Consider the following 21,912-nt stretch of genomic DNA (forward strand, 5'->3'; position numbering starts at 1 on the left):
GCTCTTTCTAGGTTATACAGTGAGTTGGAGGCCAGCCTCACATACCTGAGATCCTGTCTCAGTGCAATACAAAGTAAAATCTCCATACACATACTCAATATGCCTTTCCTCCAGCCTTCCTCCAAGGTGCTCCTCTGTCCTCTTCTGCACTGGGCATCAGCACCACCTATCCCTGAGGGGCCATATGTGGAAGATCTTTAAGGTACAGCCATCCAGGAAGCAAAATGGGAGATACTGCATAGGCACTTACGTAAGCATCTAAAATACAGTGATTTAAAAGCTAACAAAATTGAATTTGGCCAAAGGACTCTGGTTTGCTTCCCTCTGTAATTTTTATGGTTTTTAACTGTTATCATCCACAGGGCTCAGTACCTCCACTCTGGCCTGTTGAGTACCTAAGCCTACCTCAGTCTCCCCCAAACAGTTAAGGGGCTGCAAAGAGTTAACAAGTGCAAACTTGTTCAAAATGGCCAGTGTTAAGAACAGCTATTTTTTTCCTGTTATACAAGGAATGACTGGGGACATTGGTGAAAAAAGAGTTTCTGCCCATGTGTCAGTGAAAGCAGATCACGTTTCAAAGTGAGGGCAATGCCTCTTGGTGTAGGCTGGCAATTTGTGGAGCAGGGCAAGACCTGCTAATGCTATATACATATTTGTGTCCAGCTGGGCTGCAAGGTATATACATCCATTGGGTAAGATAAGGTGTCTGTACGCCAGGCTGATTTTTCTTCAGAAGCCTCCCGCCATAAACTAGCTACTAACCAAGTACAGAGAAGTCTAGATTTCTTCCGACTTGGCCATCAGCAGCATTCAGTGATCTTTCATTTATTCATTTCTTCAATATATACCATTTATTAGATATAGCCCATCTTTGGAGATTAAAATTCATTTGCATCCTGGGATGGGGAGATGGCTCAGTGTGTCAGGTACCTGCTGTGCTTTGAGTTTGATTCTCAGAGCCTATAAAATGGCCAGGAATGGTGACACATGCCTATGACCCCAGAAAGCAAGATGCAGAAGCAGGGGGATCCCTGAGTCTTGCTAGCCAATCTAGCTGAGTCAGTAAGATGCAGGTCACAGTGAGAGACACTGTTTCAATGTCAGGTGAACAGCATACCTAAGAAAAAAAAAACACTTGAGATTGACTTTGGCCAACACACACACACACACACACACACACACACACACACACACACACATAAAGCCAATACATTTGAGGGTTTAATTCTCTATGTGGAAAAACAGTTACAAAAATAGATCAATACTGAACAATCTCCTGAGTGCTCAGGTAATGAGCTACTCACACTAGACTGGAAATGGATAAGAGATCCTTGTGTCCAGCCTGGCATTGATAGAGAGGGCCTTCAAAGCAGGGGAAACAGTTAGTTAGTAAACATAGAAAGCATAAGTAAACATAGCCCATAAGAGAACTGCCTTTGGAATTAAAATATTGTGTGTACTGAGACAATGGGGATGTTCTACTGGGAACTCACCAAGACCAGCTGGCCTGGGTCTGGAAAAGCCTGGGATAAAACCGGACTCTCTGAACATAGCGGACAATGAGGACTACTGAGAACTCAAGAACAATGGCAATGGGTTTCTGATCCTACTGCACGCACTGGCTTTGTGGGAGCCTAGGCAGTTTGGATGCTCAACTTACTAGACCTGGATGAAGGTGGGGGTTCCTTGGACTTCCCACAGGACAGGGAACCCTGATTGCTTTTCGGGCTGGGGGGGACTTAATTGAGGGAGGGGGAGGGAAATGGGAGGCAGTGGCGGGGAAGAGCCAGAAATCTTTAATAAATAAATAAATTAAAAAAAAAACAAAAAAAAGTTTTGAAGAAAAGATTTATGCATAATTTTTGCTATAATTATGGCAATTGTATGGTATATCAAAATCTAATTATAAAAGCTAAATAAAATAGGCAGCATATTTTTAAAAAAAATATTGTGTGTAGGTGCCTGTGTGATGTGTTCATGTGAATCTCTGTGTGTTTACACATGTGTGTCTGAGTACATGTGTGTCTCTCTACCTCTGTGTCTCTTTGTGCATGTGTGTGTGCATGAGTGCCTATGTGTGCATGTGTGTGCGTGTCTCTGTGTCTCTGTGTATGAGTCTCTGCATGCATGTTGGTGACCTGAGCGGAACAACACTGAAGGAGAATGACAGGGGATCCGGCTAAGCAGCTGGGCAGCGGGAGGAAACCAAAAGCCTTCTCTGGTGTCAGTCTTCTATGCTTAGTACCACAGGAGGCCACTGGGAAGCACGATGATGTCCTCGTACTTTGCATATTAGAGATGGGTTCTGTTGCCCCTATGGTTTGCAGCCTGGGTCCTTCTAAATTGGGTTTCAGGTTCCTCTTGTAATGAAACTCAAACTCCTGAGCATGTTTTTTTTTCCCCTTCTTTTCTATTAATTGTTCAAGAACTTCATTCAATGAGTTTGGATAATAGTCACTCTTACCTGCCTCCTCCTAGATCTACCCTCCTTTTTCCTTCCCTCCCAGCTTTGTGTCCTCTTTTTAATTTCTTCATCCATCAAGTCCAGTTTGGTCTGCCCACATAGTCACGGATATGTGACCTTCCACGGGCACATGGCCAACCTACCAGGTGCCACACTCTTAAAGAAACTGACGGTGCCTCTCCCAGTAGCTATCAACTGTCAGCGGCCCTTTGGCCAGGCGTGGGGCTTCATGCCCACCTCCTATCTCTGTGTTGGATTTGATCCGGCTTCTGCTATATGGGGCATAATTTCTGTGAGGAGATAACGCCTGTGCAGGTAGCCTGCTGTTCCTGGTACTGAGCTGGAAGCCTCCCCCTTACTGGTTAGCTTTTATGGTGCCGGAAGCACCTATGCATGCTACTGGAAGACGTAATTGTCAGTCTTACTCAGCCATGAACTCTGCAAACTGGGGTAATGGCCAGCCTGGCAAGCCACTCCCAATGAGCATGGTTTTAAACTGACCCATTCCTGTCTGTCCAAGTCCCTACCTGTATATCCCTGTCTTCTCTCTGTGCCGTGCACTCCAAGACCCAGCCAGTGGATAGAATTGGATTCTTCCCAAGCAAGTCACTCAGTTTGTCTTAGTTATGTATAACAAATAACCTCAATTTAGTAGATTAAAATCCAGGCATTTATTACCTTCCCAAAGGTTGACGATCCAGGAATCCAAAGGTCATTTCAGCTCAGGGTCTCATAAGGTGGCCATTAAAGGTTGAATGAGGACATCAGCCATCTGAAGCCATGACTAGAGATGGAGCATCTACTCTCAGCACAGAGTCCTATATAGCATTGGATGCCAGGCTCAGCTCATTACGGGATGTGGGCAGGAGACCACAGTTCCTACCACGTAGACCCATACTTAGTGGAACAGGAATTTAACTCCAGCTTTTTAAATCTGAGTTTCAAGGTCCTTGAAGAAGTCTTTTTAAGAGACTTCATAATTTAATGTCAATGCTTAGGCCAATGATCCTAAGCTCGGGCGACCTTGTCCTTCTCCCTGGAAGTAGCTTTTGGTGTGACCAGCAGACCAGGGTGTGCTCCTGGCATCTGGTAAGTCAAATATCTGGACTGTGCATAAACATCTAAGAAGGAGACACACAAACTCCCACCTCCACCCACCTCCACCCTTGACCCAACTCATATTCTCTCCTACCCCACCCACCCAGACCCCACCCCACCCAGTTACAGAGAGTAATCCAGCTCCACCTCAGCAATGCAAAGGCTAAGAAACACATCTCCAAGCTGGTGCTGACTGGATGGGTTTATGAAAAAGAGGTGCTCTCTCTCAAGCCAATGGTTTCAGCTATCAAATGAGAAGACAATGCAATCCACACAGTAGAAACTTAGCAAATGGCCAAGTTCAGTAGTAAATACCTGTAGTCCCAGTTTTTAGGAGGCTGAGGATCATGAGTTGGCGAATGACTTGAGGTACTTAGTGAGACCCTACCAAAACCAAAACAGAAAAGACACAGTCATGCAAAGGAAGGTGTCCCCATTCTGAGCCCTATATGACAATGACATCTGCCTGAGTTTTAATTCAACAGGCAAAAGCCATTGTGGCACTGGTCTGAGGAAACTGTGGAGACTGGTCCTCCCACACACCCAATCCACTGCAGTGCCTGGCATGCTCAGGTCTCCACACACCCAGTCCACTGCAGTGCCTGGCATGCTCAGGTCTCCGCACACCCAGTCCACTGCAGTGCCTGGCATGCTCAGGTCTCCACATACCCAATCCACTGCAGTGCCTGGCATGCTCAGGTCTCCACACACCCAGTCCACTGCAGTGCCTGGCATGCTCAGGTCTCCGCACACCCAGTCCACTGCAGTGCCTGGCATGCTCAGGTCTCCACACACCCAGTCCGCTGCAGTGCCTGGCATGCTCAGGTCTCCACACACCCAGTCCACTGCAGTGCCTGGCATGCTCAGGTCTCCACACACCCAGTCCACTGCAGTGCCTGGCACGCTCAGGTCTCCACACACCCAGTCCACTGCAGTGCCTGGCATGCTCAGGTCTCCACACACCCAATCCACTGCAGTGCCTGGCATGCTCAGGTCTCCACACACCCAGTCCACTGCAGTGCCTGGCATGCTCAGGTCTCCACACACCCAATCCACTGCTGTGCCTGGCATGCTCAGGTCTCCACACACCCAGTCCACTGCGGTGCCTGGCATGCTCAGGTCTCCACACACCCAGTCCGCTGCAATGCCTGGCATGCTCAGGTCTCCACACACCCAGTCCGCTGCAGTGCCTGGCATGCTCAGGTCTGACAAGAAAGCCCATTACCACTTGTTGAGCTGAACTCCATTCTCTCTGTTCTTAAAATAAGCACCTTTTGGGGAAGGTATTTGAGGCTGCGAGAATGTACACTTAGGATGATTACAGCTTCCAATTTGGCCAAAGGGTTTGCAGAAGATACACTATTAACTGTTTTCCTGAGTTGAAAAACATTGCAAATTTGAGGAAATGTGGTAATTCCATTTGTATCTGCTCTACCAACTCTGAGTAGGAAAAACCAGCTGGCTACTTCTGTCTTTCCTGTAGACATGGTTCACGTCTCCATGCATTATCAGCTTGTTTTGCTTTGGTCATCTCCAATATAACTAGCTTAAAAAACTAGTTTTTTTTTCTAATTTTGCATCATCTGCAAAATTAGGCATGTCTATCAGGAATCTTACAAGGTCTGAATCTAGATTTTTTTATTGGGCTGCATTCTTTATGAAGTTTTTTAAAAAATGTTTTTATAATTTATTTTATTTTTTAAAGTAAACAAACTATCTTTTTTCACTTTACATACCAATCCCAGTTTCTACACTCTCCCCCCTCCCATTCCCTCCACCTACCTTCCCACCCCACCTCCCATCCACTCCTCAGAGAGGGTAAGACACATTGCTTTGAGGAAGGTCCAAGGCCCTCCCTACTATATCTAGGCTGAGCAAGGTATCCATCCAAAGAGAATAGGTTCCCCAAAAGCCAGTACAAACAGTAGGAATAAATTCTGGTTCGCTGCCAGTGGCCCCTCAGTCTGCCCCAGCCATGCAACTGTCGACCACATTCAGAGAGTCTAGTTTGGTCCTAGGCTGGTTCCTTCCCTGTCTGGCTGGAGTTGATGAATTTTCTGAAGTTTTTTAAGGAGAACCAGTGGGTTTTACCAGTTTAGGTATCACCCTCATCTCCTGGCTCATGCACCCTTCCTTCACCAAAGATCCACCTGGCAACAGAAGGCCATATTGCTTCAGCCAGACCTCTAGGATCCTTCTCCATAGCTCTGATTTTCTGCCTTCTTCTTTTACACTTAAGGATTTACAAGGAGAGAGACTGAGCATCTGGATAGTCCAGGTTAATCTCGCTGTTTTAGTAGGCGGTTGTTAGTTTGATTTCCTCCATAACTTCCATTCTCTCTTCGTCATCTCACCTCACATAGTTTACAGGCCCTGGATTCAAATGTGGTGTGTGTGTGTGTGTGTGTGTGTGTGTGTGTGTGTGTGTGTGTATGTGTGCATGCACATGTGTATCTGTGCGTGTGCACCTAGTGTCAAATGTGTAGGTGTGCACGTGTGTACTCATGTAAATGTGTGCACATGTGTATGTAGTGTGTATGTGCATGTGCACCTACTGTCAAATGTGTAGGTGTGCACGTGTGTACTCTTGTGTATGTGTGCACATGTGTGTATGTGTGTGTGTGTGTGCACAAGCATTTGGAGAGCAGAGGCCAATGCCAGGTGTTTTCATCAACCACTCACCATCTGCCTTTTTGAGACAGGATCCCTCACTGAACCTGGAGCTCACTGCTTTGACCAGTCTGGCTGCCTAATGAACTTTAGGGATCTGCCTGCCTCCACCTCCCCAGTGGCAGGACTGCAGATGCATATCACTGCGCCTGACTTTCTTATATGGCTGCTGGGGATCTAAACTCGTGTTCTTGTGACCAGCACTTTACCCACTGAGCCATCTCTTCAGCCCCCAAACAGGGCCATTGTCGTAAGGGAGGGTGTTGATCTTCCTAACAGATTGTCCCTAATCTGTTAGGAAGATAATTATCTGTAAAAAGATAATTCATGTTCTCTGATCCTGCAGAGGCTCCCTATATCACATCCCATGAGGTAGAGGAAGAGTCACACGGCTTATACCATGAAGTCAGAGGGATGGCTCCAGCCACTGCTCCGAGGCAGTGGGATTCAGAGTTGTTGCTACCCCACGCTTTTGTTTCTGACTCAAGTGCAACTTCCCCTCTTTCTTCAGCAGCGAGGGGAGCCCCTCCACCTTCACCTTGTGCTTCCGCAGCCCCATAGCATGTCGCCCAGAATGTGGCACTCCAGAAATCCATTCTGTGACAAGCCCAGTGGTTTATGACACAAATATTGTATTTTGCACACTTCATTTGCAGTTAAATTATTGAACAGCTGACAACATGGGCTATGTTCTGTTTCTTAGTGAAAATCCATTAGAGAGCTTTTTTTTTTCTTTTTTTGGTTGTTGCTGTTAAATTAGGGCTTTAACGGTTCCAGACGTGTAGAGTGAATTTATTTTACAATGATTAAAAATCATTTGGTAATTAGATTTGAATGAGTGAGAGTTATTGGAAGAGCCAAGCCTCACGTTTTGCTTCCAGAGGCATGACTCTGGGGCTCACATTTTGATGATATTTGCTCATGTGTCACTTGGCAATTTCATAAAGCGAGGTATTGAATCCAAAGAGGAAATAGCCAATGAGGGCTGAGACCCAGGAAATAAGTCTCCAGAAAGATCTTCATTTTTATTCAATACTGAGATGGTTAAGGGCTGGAGTCTGAGGGATGGGCCACCCCACCTTCTCAGCAATTGGACCATAGGTTGCCTATGACAGGCCATGACATTATAGCATTAGCGCTAGGCAGACAGAGGGAAGGAGATAAGTGAGCTGGGAAGGAAGGGGTTGCTGGGAGGCAGCCTTTGAGGGTTATGGCTAACCCCACTTGCAGCCTAAGCTCTCTGTTTCATGATCCCCAAGATATAGCCAAGAAGCCTCATGTCCCTGCTGTCACAAACAGGAGCTGCTGCTGCAGCTAAGCCTTCCCCACCACGATGGACTGTGTCTCCTGAACCACGGGTAAGTTCTTTTCCGTGACCCTGCACTGAGAAAATTATTGATATAATCTTCCATTACATTGTAAACAATACCTCTTACAAGACCATTACGAAGGTTGAAAATTGAATCCTGTTGTAGTCCCATAGTCACTGGCTACTGGAAGAGCTTGCACTGTTGTGTCTAACAAGGAAAGAAGGTATCTCCCTGCCTACGTCCAGATGACCTAGATGGAGGTCACGTTAGGACATGTGACTCCATACTTGCCCCTGTGCCTTTCTGCTGGAGAAACTGTCTATGATTGTCTCAAAATTGATATAAGAGTAGGTCCAAAAGTTGAGCTCCACAATTTGGGCATTAAGATGCCAGCAGTCTATTTCATTAACACTTGATAAACATGTTCACGAATACAAATGAATGTCCTGAGCCTCTGAGTCAGCGCAATGGCTCACTTTGCGATTGGAGTTTAGACCAAGATTACAGACACAATCAGGCTGTTTATCATTCTTCACTGGCTCTCTATTGCCCTTGGGATAGCTCTAGATTGTTTAATATGGCATTGAGGGATTCTGCAACCTGCTCCTGCCCCATCCCCTCTCCGCATGAGAGCCTTCATCCCAGCCTTTATGAACTCTCTGCAATCCCAGGGCAACCTGTCCTGTTTTGCATCTAGAACTTGCACATTATTTCCTCTGCATGAGCTACTTTCTCCTCACCTTTTTAATTGATTGATTGTTTGTTGATTGGCTCTCAGGGGCACAGAGCTGAAGTTATCATATTTGCTGGTGTACAGCCTGTCATCAATGGCTGATAGTGGTCTGACTTGGCTATTTATTTATTTTGTTCCTCGTCCATTTTGTTCCCCCAAATCATCTCCCTCCCTCAACTCAAGTCCTCCCTTTCTCTTGTGTTATATGTAGGTAAATGTGAAAACACAATCATTTTTACTTTGAATGTTTTGTCAACATGAATAGTATTGTATTGTAAGCTCCCCCTGGGGATTTCCTCACTCAGCATTGTCTTTTCTCCATCCATACTGTTTTCTGTATGTTCAGTTCACAAACCCCTATGCTGGTTGATTGTCTATAATGCACAACTGTAGTAGTCTGCTTATTTAGCCCACGGATGGACATCCAGATAGCCTCCAACTACTTAAATCTTCACACAAACCTGATACCATCAGCTTTGGACATGTGAAAATCCTCATGAGATAAATACAGAGTAAACTAATAGGTGATGTTTAAATTGACCAAAGCCTACCAGGGAGATTATCTGAATGGTGTTTCCAGTTCATATTCCTTTCAGAGGTCAGTATGACTTCCAAGTTCATGCTTCTTGGCGTATGTCATCTTTCTCCTGTCTTGTCATCCTGGGTACAAGGCACCCTCTCGTTCTCTAGACTGAGGTTTGTTTTGTTTTCTGCTTATAGAAGAGGTCGCATTAGATAGAGATCTCAGATTAGCAATCTCTATCTGTTTCTCCCCTCTTAGAGTCTGGGAACCCCATAGATGAGGGAAAGAAGGAGTTTTGGGAGCCAAAGGAGTGGAAGATACTAGGAGAGCATGCCCTCCCCCATCCAGAATCAACTTTTCAGGGCTCATGGAGGCTCACAGAGACTGAAACAACAATCAAGGAGCCTACATGGGGAGCCTGCATGGGTCTGTGGTAGGTCCTCTGCGCATGTGTTATGGTTGTTAGCTTGGGGTTTGGGAGGGACTCCTTTCAATGGGTCTGGGGTGTCTCAGACTCTTTTGCCTACTCTTGGGAACCTTTTCCTTCTACTGGGTGCCTCACCAGCTTCAATGTGAGGGTTTGTACCTGGTCTTATTGTATCGTGTTGTGCTGTGTTAAGCTGGTGTCCCTGGGAGGCTGGCTCTTTTCTGGGCAGAGATGGAGAGGACTAGAGAGAGGGCAGGTGTGGGGAACTGACAGAAGTGAAGGGGGGACTCTGTGTTCAGGATATATTGTATAAGAGAAAAATGAAATATTGAAAAGGAAGTTGACATCTACTCATGTATTGTGGAGTTATTTGCATTTATGTGGATCTAATTTTTTCTCATCTTTCTACTGGGTTTCTTAATTGGCTTTATAAGAGGTTGTTTATATATTCTAGATTTTGCCCCTTGTTGGCTCTGGTTATTGTAATGATATCTTATGATCTGTCCATACTTATTGACTTCTGTCTGACTGACCATTTCCAACTTATTCTTCAGCCTGCCTTCCTTCTTTCCTTCCTCCCTTTCTCCTTCCTTCTTTCCGTTTTCCCTCTCTCCTTCCCTTCTTCCTTCCCTCTTTCCTTCCTCTCTCCCTCCCTCCTTCCCTCCTTTCTTCCCTTCCTTCCTTCCTTCCTTCCTTCCTTCCTTCCTTCCTTCCTTCCTTCCTTTTCTTCCTTACTAAGGTATAAGCTCCATGGATTGTGTTTTCTGCCACGTGTGTGCTCCTCAAATATCCTGTGACTCCTGTCCCAGGCTTGCAGCTCTATCCAAAGTGACTCTGGACTCCCCAAGGCCCCCAAATCGTATCTTTTTATTCACTCTTGAGAAATAAATGAATTGTTTTATTTGAACTTATCTCTTCCCCTCTATCTCTAAAGTTTTCCACTGATGATTTTCAAAATAATTTCATAAATTTTATTTCAAAATGCATAAAACCACAAATATTTGCCCTTAACAGCTATGTTATAAGTTGCTGGAAAGTACATATTTTTACAGACATTAAAAAGAGAAGATTTGTGTGGCATCTCCAGCTCCTGTTTCATAGACTTGGATGCAGAATCCAAACAAATTGTGTGTGGAATGATGATGAATAAAGGCCTCTACTCCCTATGCCCCAGCCCTGATAGACAGACAGTGTAGGCAGTGTTCCATTAAACAATCCTAGGGATCACACAGAAGAGGGTTTGCTATCACCACCGCATAGCTGATTCAGAGACCCTAGCACAGTGAATATGTTAACCCTTTCTCATTCAAAGATTTCTTCAAAGATCCAAGGGAAGCAAGCTGTCCCGAGAGACAGGAGACAGCAAATGAACAAGATGTGAGAATCACCATCCTATCTTCTCATCTGTAGAATGGGTTCTCTCAGAGCATCCTCTGAAATCTGGGTGTGCACTGTCAGTCTTGATGCTATGCCTTCATTTTCCTTTGCTCACCTGCCCATGGAATTCCATTGCCCCACCTCTAAAAGAACCAGCTTAGAGGTACTTTGTTTACATTTTAAGCCTGCATCTACTTCTTTTTCCTCCCAAGGATACAATGCATTAGTGCCTGTTACTGGTATTGCTATTTCTTTGAAGCCAAGGACACTTTTTTCTTTTCTAACTTGTACAAACTTGGGCTTGGCTTCCATCCAGAGCCAGATCTAGAAATTACAGTGCGTGACAAGGTGGATATTTATTGCCTGATATTATTATGAGATTTCGGGCGCTGAACTTAAAGGAAGACACCTTGTAGGCTGCAGCAAAGAGAGGGTGACAGTTAAGTTCCCTATGTCTTTAATATTTGTTCAGAGGTTCCATTATTTACCATGCCGGATCCAGGTAAAGAGTATTTTGAATATCACTGTCCTGGGTCACAGGGTGAGGAACAGGGCAGCAAATCCCCGAAGACCAAACTGGCTTTGATTAGTGAGGCATGTAGCCTTGTCTAGCATACTATATAGCTGCTCAAAGATTCTAAAAATATATAATAATTAATGATATAAATTAATAACCCTTGCACAGATAATGTAGCGCAGTGGTTAGAGGGTATGTTTGCATGCACAGTCAATGGGTAAATGGTGAGGGTCTGAAGTAGCCCCAGGGAAGGATAAGACATTAACCCTTTGCTTCTTGGAGCAGGGCAAGCTTGGGTGGAAGGAAACCCCAGGGACGATCAAAACACAGGGAACACTTTTATCCACCAACATCATCTCTTTCAGTGTTCAAATAACTGCCATAGCCATAAGGTTTCTAATTACTAAGTATCGGCAATATCGGTTGAAAACTTTCAATTGTAAAGTATAATGACGAAGCCATGAGTGTCCTCTTCTAATTTCTACTTGTCAGTTTAGCCTACAACACAGAAAGCAAACACACACACATCTATACACACACTCCACAATTAGCACACAAATACTATACAACACACACATACATATGTACACATTCATGACACAGCACACAAATACCATACACATTCGCACACATACAAATACATACATACACACATATTCGCACACATACAAATGCATACATACACACATGGTATATATACTTAAAGCACACATGCAAATAGAGACATATACAAAGCACACATATACACATCAAGCAAACACACATCTGTGAAACACATACACACACATATACCTTTTTATTTACTTGTTCAAAAGCCAGGCACATCTGTGTCCTTGGGTAAAGGCTTTTGTTGTCTCTGTGAGGAAACATGGAATCCAAGCCATAAAGATTAATAGCTAATGTCTGTGAAAAGATTAGGAAAAGTTTACTAAAGCCAGCTCTAAGCATTTTCTAGACTTAATTCATCTAATTTCCTTGATAATTTTCTCAGTTGACAGTTGAGCAACGGAGGCACCATGGGGTTAATTAGCTTGCAAGTTCTAAGTGTTGAAGGGGAATAAGGAATTCAGCCAGCCTGGCCTCAGAAGCCTCAGGTGCAGAAGGCACAGCTCTCCTCCCGATTAGTGTGAAGCCAATGGGCAAAGCTGAAGAGAGAGCGTGGAGAGACATTACTAGAGCAAGTAAGGAGAGCACCAGGGTTACTCACAAAACAATGGTCTCTGAGAAAAGGAAGTGCGCTGTAGCCTGTGTTTCAGTTTACCCATGCCTTTTTAATTACATAGAAAAAGGAAAAATGCAGCAAAGAAGCAACCAAGCTGGTTTTCCAGTTCTCCCCGGTTTGGTTGGCAAATACGATATGCATTGAGTTTTGAGGAAGATTTCGTACAGATGTCTTCAAGCCGAGACCTGCCCAGAAGTGAGCTGCCCAGAGGCTGCTTGTGCCGCCTCCCAGCTAAGACAGAAGACACTGCCAGCTTCTGCATGCCTGAGCCATGCACATTAAGCCTGTGTTAAAATGAGCATGCTCAGTGTGAGGTCGTGATCAAGAGTTCAGAAAAGAGAGGCAGCAGGCCCAGGCCTGGGCATGTTCACTCCCGAATCATGGACCACACAGAGCACGGTCACAATGGAAAGACGGCAGAATTGAGTGCCTCCAGGCATACTCAGTTCATGTCATAGTAGGCCAAGTTTATTTACGTTCATCAAAGGAGTCCCAGTAACCTGATGACCTCAGCTGCTTTCTTGTAAATTTCCAAAAAGGGTTTTAGTTAAAGCGCAATGAAACATAAAAAAAGAACAATGTTTGGTGTGCGAGTATGTGTGTGTCTCTGTGTGTGTATATATATGTGTGTGTGTGCGTGTGCAGGCATGCATGCACGTGTGTGCCCATGTGAAGGACAACCTTAGGTTGTTCCTCGGGAACTTTTTTTGTTTCTGAGATGCTGCCAAATTCTGCATGCCTGAACTATGCATATTAAGCATATGTTAGAATGAGCATGCTCAGTTTGAGGTCATGATCAAGAGTCCTACTCACCGACAGGGGACTTTGGCAAGCAGGCTGGTCTAGCAGGCCAGCTCCAGGGATCTCCACTTCCCGACTACACTGCTGCACCCGGCATTTTATGTGGGTTGTAGCGCTCAAATAGCAAGGCCATCTCCCAGCCTTTGTGACGGTCTTTTAAGGGGCTGCAGCTTCCTTCCCCATACTTGTCAGACTTCACCCCTAACCGTGAACTCACACGACAGTCCACACTCCTCCTCAGGTCACAACCGCCAGACCAAGCCCGTTATCTGCACTCATTTTTAATTGCTTCCTGGCGACTTATGATTGCAACATGGCTGTTCCTCCGTGTCAGTGTACACAGATCTGTCTCACTCCCCGGAGGATCACAGTCTTCGTGCGCCTCGTCTGTGCCACCACACTTATGCGCATTTCCGGAGCCCTGGTCCCTCTGTTTCCTTTGAACATCCACTAAGAGCCCTTTCACAGTCTTCCTTGTCTCCCTCCCTCCCCTTCTGCCACTGTTTTTTTCTTTTCTTCATAAGGGTGTCCCAGGGATCTGCCTGTGTCAGCCTCCCTGGCTCTGGGACTGTAGAAAAAAGACCATGCCTGATTCTATTTTTTTAATGTAGGTTCTGGGAGATTGGACTCAAGTCATTGGGCTAGTGCTGCCTGCACGTTCCAGACTGAGCTTGCTCTGCCTCTAGACTTTCCAGTTTTAAGTCTTTCTATCTAGTTAGTAAGATCTCTTCCAGCCTGGGTTTATACAGAATCTCTCATATTCTCCTACTTCTTTAAAACACAGATGTATCTGTTCTATCACACATTTTTATGTTATTTTTTTTGGTCATGTAATTGACATGGGAACCAGATGGAGAATCAGCAGGTTCTACAGACTGAATTAACCACAGCTTTCCCCACAGATTGGGACACCATAGTCAATTCCGACTCAGTAAGGCAGAACCAAACCATGATGGCAGCCTCCTGCCTCCTGAATCCCAACCCTTGCTGCTGCTGCTGCTGCTGCTACTGCTGCTGCTGCTGCTGCTGCTGCTGCTGCTGCTGCTGCGCTGCTGCTGTGTGTTTGTGTGTGTGTGTGTGTTGTGTGTTGTGTGTGTGTGTGGTCTCCTGGTTGCTACAGCAGCCTCCTACCATTTGAAAAGCAGGCAATGGCCAGAGTAAAACTCTGAGGAAAGGAGGCTCCTGAACCCAAACAAAGGGATTATTCTCCACCTCATATCCCCAACTGCCCGCAGCTGGGTCTGGTTCTGGGAGTCCGGACCATTTGTCTGCGAAGGAGAGAGAGTTTGAAACACAGAATCCTAGACCGCAATATCCACCAGGAAAACGGCACCCACATCCTGGCAGAACTGGACTGAGACAGCAGGTTCCTGCTTGCTGTGAGAAATGGAGGACAGCTGGAAGTTGTGTGCGCACGAATGAGCCAGCAGCCTGGCTCTGCTCTAGGTGGGACCCATTCTAAGAACAACTGGCTTGGCTTGTTTCTGGTCAGGTCTTAGCATGCAAATGTTGGTGTAAAAGTTTAGTTCAAGGCTCAAAGCACCTGGTATTTGTCACCCAAGCTGGGGTAGGGGTGGAAAACTGGCTTGGTCGCTTCTTTTCCTCCTTCTTTTCATTTCCTCATCCCTTCTATCTCCGTCCTTCCTTTCTCCCTCTCCTACCCTTCCTCTTCTTCTTTTCTCTTCCTTCCCTTTCCTGCCCCTTTTTCATCCTTTCTGCACTTTGCCTCATTCCCTATACTCCCTCCTTATTCTTTCCTTCCGTCTCACTCCTCTCTTCTCTTCCCTCCTCCATCACTCTGAATTCGCCAGTCTGAGCACACCCCACCCACGCAGACCTGGAGCAGCCGCCCAGTGTTTGATCAACACTTGAAGTGGCTGCAAATACTCTCGCTTCTCATTTAAATCTGTATCGATCTCCCAAATGGGAAACAGGCAGCCAAAATAAATTACATAAATAGAGTTAATCGGGATGGAGCCCGGGGCGTGAGGGGAATCTGGTCCTGGCAAGTAGATTCTGCTGATGTGGAAATGCGGCTAAGATGAAATATGGACGATTTGGAGAGAGGAAAACAAACAAGGGCCAGTGTCTGAGAAGTAGGAATTACCCAGAAGTGAACCAGAGTCTCCTCAGGCAGACCCACTGGATCTGTGACTCAGGGGTGGGATACACATGCTTCCTCATTTTTCTTTAGGAGACGTCTCCCTAGGAAAGCAGACATCCCAGAGAGTGAGGGGAAGTCCAATTACAATAGCTCTGGGGCTGCTTTCTAGCTCTAGACTTTTCAAAAGAAATGATGCATGGGTCTGCTTAAGAATTAAAAACCAACAACAATAACAAAAGCAAAACCAGTAGGGGTCTGCACGGTGTTGGTCTTTTAGGTGTGTGCCTTGTGCAGACATATGTTGCTTTTGTTTAATTTTTCCCAACTTTGACTCAGGGAACCATCAGAAGGGGGGAGGGCATATGATGCAGTCAAGTCTTAGCCAATCAGCTTTCATTTTTGACCTCAGAAGGATTAGGTCAGGGAAGGATTAAGTCCATCCAAGGCCAATGTTTTCTGTTACCTGGACTGATTTTGTTTACTTAAGTGATTTAACTGCCAACATTTAAACCATTGGGACTTTTTATATAAAAATCATGGATTTCTGGCTTAGCTTTAAAAATTTAGTTGATGTGGTAACTCTGGGCTTTTCCTCCCACGTGGTACCAGTTAGCTGACATTGACCAATAACTGCCCCTTCTGACAGCTGTGAGCTTAGGCTATTCCTGATACCTTACCTAGCTGGAATCTTGGCTGTCTCGCCTCTTCCATGCATTTTTGAGTTTCTAAGATGCCCTAGGTTGGGAGGGGACAGGTTTGGGGGCTTCTGTTGTTCTGAGAGGGGGTCTCAGTGGCACTGTTGACTTCAAAGCTGTTGTGTAGCTAGATGGTCTTGAACTTCTGATCCTCCTGTCTCTGCCTCCTGAGCACTGGGAATTTGGGTTGGTACCACCACACTGAGTTTATATGGTGCTGGGGAGTGACCAGCCCTGAGCAACTCCAGCATTAGGCCATTATCTAATTTTATTTCACAGCAGATAGCAATGACGGAGAGCTCAGATGTCACCATCCACTCCTACTTCTCTCTCTACATCTGAGGCAGCTGCCTTCTGAGAAGGGAAGGAGGCTGTTTGAAGTCATACAGAGAGTCTTTGTGTCAGTGGGAAGAGAATCCCTTGCCTCCTTGTATTTGTCTTCAGGAGCCGGCAGAGAGGGCAAGCTGTCATGGGTCCCCTGGAGGGAAAGGCTGTAAGATGCAGCCCATTAAAGGTGCTGATGTTGGGAGTGTCCATCCCACCCAACAGGGAGTGGGTATTTTTAGGCAGCAGAGTTGAAAGTCCTCTCTCAAATTGCCTTTCACGGGTGGATGCCAGCTCTTCTTTTTGCTGGAATTGAAGGCTGGCTAAAACCAAAACATTCTTCTCCTTACCATTAAAAAGATACAGCGACATCCCCAACCTTTTCTCTAAAGTGGATACAACTTTATAAGCTTACAAATAGATAAAAAATCTGTCTTCATCCGTTTGTGTACATGCTTTGCTTCCGCTGGGCTGTGTGTCCCGTACAATGCTAACTTACAGAGATGAAATGCTTCGGGTTTCTTCTGCTCTCGGTAGAGCCACAATCCTGAAACGGAGGCCACATGCCTCCGGTGAATAGAGAAACTGTGTGTTCCTGGGTGGTAGCTACTCTTTTTAAAGATGAGTACGCACATGTTCAAACTCCTCCGCTCCCTGCCAGTCCCTCCCACATCACTGGGACTCCTATAAGAGAGCCATCGCACCCTAGAGATTTGAAAGGGTACCCTACCATGTTAGTTACTGCCCTCAGCTCTGTGACAGAATATCAGAAAGAGGAAACGACAGGAGATCTGTTCTCATTCCCAGCTCAGAAGGTACAGTCCATCATGACAGGAAAGGCGGGGCAACTAGAATAGCTAGGTTCATGGCCGCAGGAGCTTTGACACACGGCCTGTTCAAGTCTTAGCAGAGGTAAGCTGGAAGCCAAGCTGGGCTATGACCCACCAGCAGGGCCCCACAACCTCTCCAAAGAGCGCCTTTATCTGTGAACCAGTGCTCAAACTGGCAGTTGGCCTGTGTGGGGACATTTCCCATTTAAGTTGTGACACCCTTTAGCTAATGTTTTACAGAATATAATACAGTCCCTGGACATTGGGTGGGGAGGCGTGGGGGGCAGGAAGAAGGTATGGACATAGAATCATAAAATCATGAGAGATTCAGGAAACTGTCTGTAGTCCCATGTGTCAGACAGATGACAATAAAGTAAGATAGGGAAGAGAGAGACACAAAGCTTCAGGGCAGACAAGGACCACAACCCACAAAGGGTCCCGTGAGGGAGGTGGACCTGACAGTACCAAAAAGAGACATGGAGCTGAGCAGAGGACTTAGAGCTGAGTCCTGAGGGAGGGGAGATAGCAGGGTCCTAGACAGGGAAGACTTGCGAGGAGTGTGTTTTTGGCAGGTCATCATGGAAGGCATGCAGTCTACAGCAAAGTGAAAGAGGCCCCTGTTGTGGCCAAAAAAGACTGTCAACTGGACAGACTCTGGAGTCCCCTAGGACCCAGGCCTCTGATTGCACCTGAGAGGAATTAGCTTGATTAGGAAAATTGAGGGTGACAGACTCATACTAAATGTGGGTGGGCCATTCCCTGGGCTGCGGCAGTGGACGGCATCACAGAGAGAAACAGAGCTGAACAGTAGCCTTTACCCTTCTCTGCTTCCTGAGATGCAGCGTGACCAGCTGTGTTGAGTGAGGTTTTTCTTTCCTGCCCGATTCCCACAATCATTACATCCCAAAGAAATCACACAAATGTCTACATTAACTATAAACTAATTGGCCCATTAGCTCAGGCTTCTTATTAACTCATACTTATATTAGCCCATTATTCTTGTCTATGTTAGCCATGTGGCTCGGTACCTTTTTTAGTGAGGCAGTCACATCTTGCTTCTTCTGTGGCTGGATCAGGACTGCCTAGAGAGCATTCCTCTTCCCAGAATTCTTCTGGTCTCATTTCTCTGCCTCTACTTCCTGCCTGGTCGTCCCGCCTATACTTCCCATCTGGCTACTGGCCAATCAACATCTATTCAAAATATAATTGACAGGTCACAGACCATTGTCCCACCCCACAGCTGCCTCGGTCTGACACCATGTCTTCATGCATCATGAATTATTTCCTTGGACTCAGAGCCAAAACAAACCCTTCCTTCCTTGAATTATTTTTATCATGACAATGGGAAAAATAACCAAGAAAATACCTTTTTGTCCAAAGTAAGGATTGAGGCGAGGGACCCAGTCATCTTTAGTGCCTGTCCAGAATAGGTGCTTGGCAAATGTTTGTTTAGAGATAAATGATGAAGCCTCAAGAGTCACTTAGCTCTTCCATTTGCCTGGAGTCACCCTGTTAGTTCTCCTGTCTCCCACGAACAAGGTTAGACACATGGTCACACAGGGTATGGGATGAGTATTTCTCATCTGTAAAATGCTTTTTCTGGGCAAAGTACCTCAACTTTCTTAGTAGTAATTACACTATAATACCTCAGGAACCCCAGGTGTGTACTCAGAAATTAATGGGGCTCCCAGACTCATTTGCTACTGAGGGTCCAGGGTCTCTTTCCACAAAGGAGCATTCTCCACGCATGTGCACAGAACGAGGCCCTGGAGGACTTTTGAGAGCAATGGCTGTTCTCAAAGGTGAGCCTGAGGTGTCTGTAAGCTCTGGAGGAGGGGACTGCTCTGGTGACAGAGGCAGAAGGCACTCCATGAGCAAGAACATTATTTCGGTAAATGAGGGGAACACAACAATTATTTCCACTCAAAAGCTGATAATGAATAGACATGTTATTTATTCATTCATTAAACGTAGGCAAACAAGCAGCCAAAGTGGAAGCCGTCTGGCCATACTTTTAATGAATCTGCCACATTTCTGAGTGAAATGTGAGTCGCACAGATGAAATGCTGAACTCAGAAATGTCTTACCCCCGCAGGAAGCCACCCTTCCAGCCTTAATTAAAGGAAATCAACAACTCCCGCTTGCAATGGGTGATGTTGGAAATCAAACGGGTGAACTTAAAGGCACACTTACTAGGCAGGTTGGCCTGGGCTCACAGAAGCCTAGGGATTCCATGAGTCTGTTGGAAAGACCACCCTGCTCTAGGTTTACAAGGTATCTGTAACACCAGAAATGGTCAAGATGCTTCAGGAAATGAAGGTGAGTGACTTCAGGACATCTGATCTTTTTGATGATACTTTGGTGAGATTCACTAACTCATTCGATTTGTTCCTATAAGCTCCCTCATGCTGTAACCATTTGAGTGCCTGCTATGACCCAGGTACAGTACCATGTGTATAAAGTGCTAAGCTAGAATGAGCATTAACTCAGCTCCTGCAGTAGAGGAAATGTACATTTCTTTTGTTTTAGCATATGTGTGTGCACATGCACACATGTGTGAATGTGTATGTAGTGTGCATGTGGAACATGTTGGTGTAGATGTGCTCGATTGTGCATGTGGGTATGGAGGCTAGCAGTCAGCATCCATTATCTCCATTCATCACTCCCCACTTTATCTTATGAGGCAGAGTCTCTCTCTCTCTGAACCTGGAGCTCACTGTGTTGTCTACACTGACTAGCCAGTGAGCCACTGGGATCCATTTGTCTCTCTTCCTCCCCCTGTCCTAATTCTGGAGTTAGAGATGTTGTATGCCAGCCCTCCCAACTTCCCCATGGGTTCTGGAGACCTAAACTCAGGGCTTGACTTCACCCACTGAACCCATCCATCTTCATGGTCTGAGAAAGTATTAAGCAGATACATTAACAAAGAGAGACTGTGTGTGTGTGTGTGTGTGTGTGTGTGTGTGTGTGTGTGTGTGTGTGTGTGTAAGTGCTCAGCGTCTAGGAGGATTAAGACAACAAGACAAGTGTCCCTGGAGCATGGGCGCTGAAGGTCAGGCATTACCCAGATGAGGACAGGGAGAGGTAGGAAGTAGACAACGCTGATATAGGAATCTGCATGTCACCATGCCCGGCAATGAAAAGGACACCCCCTACTGCCCATTTGTGTTTGAATCACTCATTTGACCATCAGTGGAAATGTCTACATGATTCAATACGGAACATACCTGTGAGCTAGACACCAGCATGGCATACGTGCCATGTGGGCTGTTGATGTTGAGTAGCTCTGTGAGAACACACCCGCAGTCCAGCCACTGCTCAGGACTGAGCTTTTCACTCAGAGCCCTGCAGGAAAGAAAATCCACTCTGGGTATGCTGTCACTTGTACCTACCAGCCCTTGAAGTCAGGGTACTCAGGACCCCTCCACCGTCATGGAATATCTTCTCTGTCTTATTCTCTTTAAATATCTAAGGCCTCAGAGCAAGAGCACTGTGTTTCCTTTTCTAATGTGGAGGTGATTATAAATCCTCCTTAACACAGAGGGCTGCCAGTGGGAAGCTGCCCTCATTCCTTTTTCAGGTCAATGAATAAGAAAACAAGGTATGTACTTGACATCCAAGCGGATGAATAGATACAGGGTGAGAGTGTGTGTACACACACACATACATGCATTTTCATGTGTTCCGTGTTGTGAGGCAAATGTTGAGGTGAACGGTACTGAGAGAGAAGCAATACTAGTTCACACTGTATTTTTATGACATACCTGAGTCTGGAAACTTTATAAAGAGGTTTGTTTTGTTCATGACTCTTTTGTGATTCTTGTATTTAGGGGAACCAAGGCCCTAGCCTGTGTCAGTGTAGTGGGAAAATGGACTGGGAAATTGCTGTGCGATAAAGAACCAGATACATGAGGTTGTTTGTATTTTTTTTTATATGTATGGGTATTTTTCCTGCTTGACTGTGTATGTGTACCATGTGCATGTTGGGTGCCATGGAAGCCCCAGAACTGGAGTTACAGACAGTTGTGATTTGTAATATGAGTGCTGGGAATTGAACCCAGGTCTCCTAGAGAAGCACCCAGTTCTCCTAACATTTCTCTAGCCCCAATTATAGAAGGCATGTGGTTTGAGTGGCAGCTCACAGCCATGTTTAATACTGTGGTCCCTGAGGAACGTCCCAGACAGTGTGTCTGGAGACAGAAGACTTGGAGGTTGAGGGTTCTGTGGACAATGTCTGGGCAGTATCAGGACCTTTCTCTCCTCTGAAACTGTGTACCCCTGAAGGATGGGAATTCCTCATCTCTCCATCTTGTTAGTGGCCAGCCTGTGTCTCAGGTTTAGCTAAGTGTTGGTCTGTGATCTGCATTGAGCAAGGTTGACATCTCATCTCCATGGTTATTCCCAGTTTGTCCTTCCTGTTCTACAAGCATCATCCCCTTCCTTCTCCTGTAGCAACAGCCCTCAGGAAAACATTCATCTCCCAAACCCCCATAAACTGTCTCCTGGGCTCACTTCAAAGTATTGACTACCTAAGTCAGGGCTGCAGGGATGGCAGCTTTTGCTCTCCATGTATGAGGACCCAAATTAGGATACTACCACTCACATAACCCACCTCTGTGGGATGTGGTACCAGCCCAGCTCCAGGTTTAGTGAAAGACTCTATTCTAAAAGAATAAGGCTGAAACAGAATCACACACACACACACACACACACACACACACACACACACACACGTGCTAAGTGTAGGGCATCTGTGGTGGTTTGGATAAAATAACCTCCATAGCGTCACAGAGAGTGGCTTTTTTAGAAGGTATGGT

General features: G+C 45.8%; 1 pseudogene; it reads right to left on the reverse strand.

Moving 5' to 3' along the window:
* Positions 1-4,759, reverse strand: part of LOC142851322 (LIM domain kinase 2 pseudogene) — a 35,241-nt pseudogene extending 30,482 nt beyond the window's left edge.
* Positions 4,760-21,912: the final 17,153 nt, after the last annotated feature.

The sequence above is a fragment of the Microtus pennsylvanicus genome, chromosome 5 (assembly GCF_037038515.1).
Source record: "Microtus pennsylvanicus isolate mMicPen1 chromosome 5, mMicPen1.hap1, whole genome shotgun sequence".
NCBI classification, from domain to species: Eukaryota; Metazoa; Chordata; class Mammalia; order Rodentia; family Cricetidae; genus Microtus; species Microtus pennsylvanicus.